We start from the raw sequence: 1,660 nt of genomic DNA on the forward strand, positions 1-1,660 counted from the left end.
ATAAGTGAGGTCGAAGATAGAATGGTAGAAATAAACGAAACAGGAAAAAAGAAAAACGAATTAAAAGAAACGACAATCTCAGAGACCTCTGGGACAATGTTAAACGCCCCAACATTTGAATCATAGGAGTCCCAGAAGAAGAAGACAAAAAGAAAGACCATGAGAAAATACTTGAGGAGATAATAGTTGAAAACTTCCCTAAAATGGGGAAGGAAATAATCACCCAAGTCCAAGAAACCCAGAGAGTCCCAAGCAGGATAAACTCAAGGTGAAACACCCCAAGACACATATTAATCAAATTAACAAAGATCAAACACAAAGAATAAATATCAAAAGCAGCAAGGGAAAAACAACAAATAACACACAAGGGGATTCCCATAAGGATAACAGCTGATCTTTCAATAGAAACTCTTCAGGCCAGGAGGGAATGGCAGGACATACTAAAAGTGATGGAAAAAAAAACCCTACAGCCCAGATTACTGTACCCAGCAAGGATCTCATTCAAATATGAAGGAGAAATCAAAAGCTTTACAGACAAGCAAAAGCTGAGAGAATTCAGCACCACCAAACCAGCTTCTCCAACAAATGCTAAAGGATCTTCTCTAGACAGGAAACACAGAAAGGGTGTATAAACTCGAACCCAAAACAATAAAGTAGATGGCAACAGTATCATACTTATCAATAATTACCTTAAATGTAAACGGGTTGAATGCCCCATCCAAAAGACAAAGTCTGGCTGAATGGATACAAAAACAAGACCCAAGACCCCTATATATGTTGTCTACAAGAGACCCACCTCAAAACAAGGGATACATACAGACTGAAAGTGAAGGGCTGGAAAAAGATATTCCACGCAAATAGAGACCAAAAGAAAGCAGGAGTAGCAATACTCATATCAGATAAAATAAACTTTAAAACAAAGGCTGTGAAAAGAGATGAAGAAGGACACTACATAATGATTAAAGGATCAATCCAAGAATAAGATATAACAATTATAAATATGTATGCACCCAGCAAAGGAGCACCACAATATGTAAGACAAATACTAACAAGTATGAAAAGGGAAATTAACAATAACACAATAATAGTGGGAGATTTTAACACCCTATACACACCTATGGATAGATCAACTAAACAGAAAATTAACAAGGAAACACAAACTTTAAATGATACAATAGACCAGTTAGACCTAATTGATATCTATAGGACATTTCATCCCAAAACAATGAATTTCACCTTTTTCTCAAGCAAACATGGAATCTTCTCCAGGATAGATCACATCCTGGGCCATAAATCTAGCCTTGGTAAATTCAAAAAAATTGAAATCATTCCAAGCATCTTTTCTGACCACAATGCAGTAAGATTAGATCTCAATTACAGGAAAAACTATTAAAAATTCCAACATATGGAGGCTGAACAACATGCTGCTGAATAACCAACAAATCACAGAAGAAATCAAAAAAGAAATCAAAGTATGCATAGAAACAAATGAAAATGAAAGCACAACAACCCAAAACCTGTAGGACACTGTAAAAGCAGTCCTAAGAGGAAAGTTCATAGCAATACAGGCATACCTCAAGAAACAAGAAAAAAGTCAAATAAATAACCTAACTCTACACCTAAAGCAACTAGAAAAGGAAGAAATGAAGAACCCCAGGGT

Source organism: Bos indicus, chromosome 18, assembly GCF_029378745.1.
Source record: "Bos indicus isolate NIAB-ARS_2022 breed Sahiwal x Tharparkar chromosome 18, NIAB-ARS_B.indTharparkar_mat_pri_1.0, whole genome shotgun sequence".
Lineage (NCBI taxonomy): Eukaryota > Metazoa > Chordata > Mammalia > Artiodactyla > Bovidae > Bos > Bos indicus.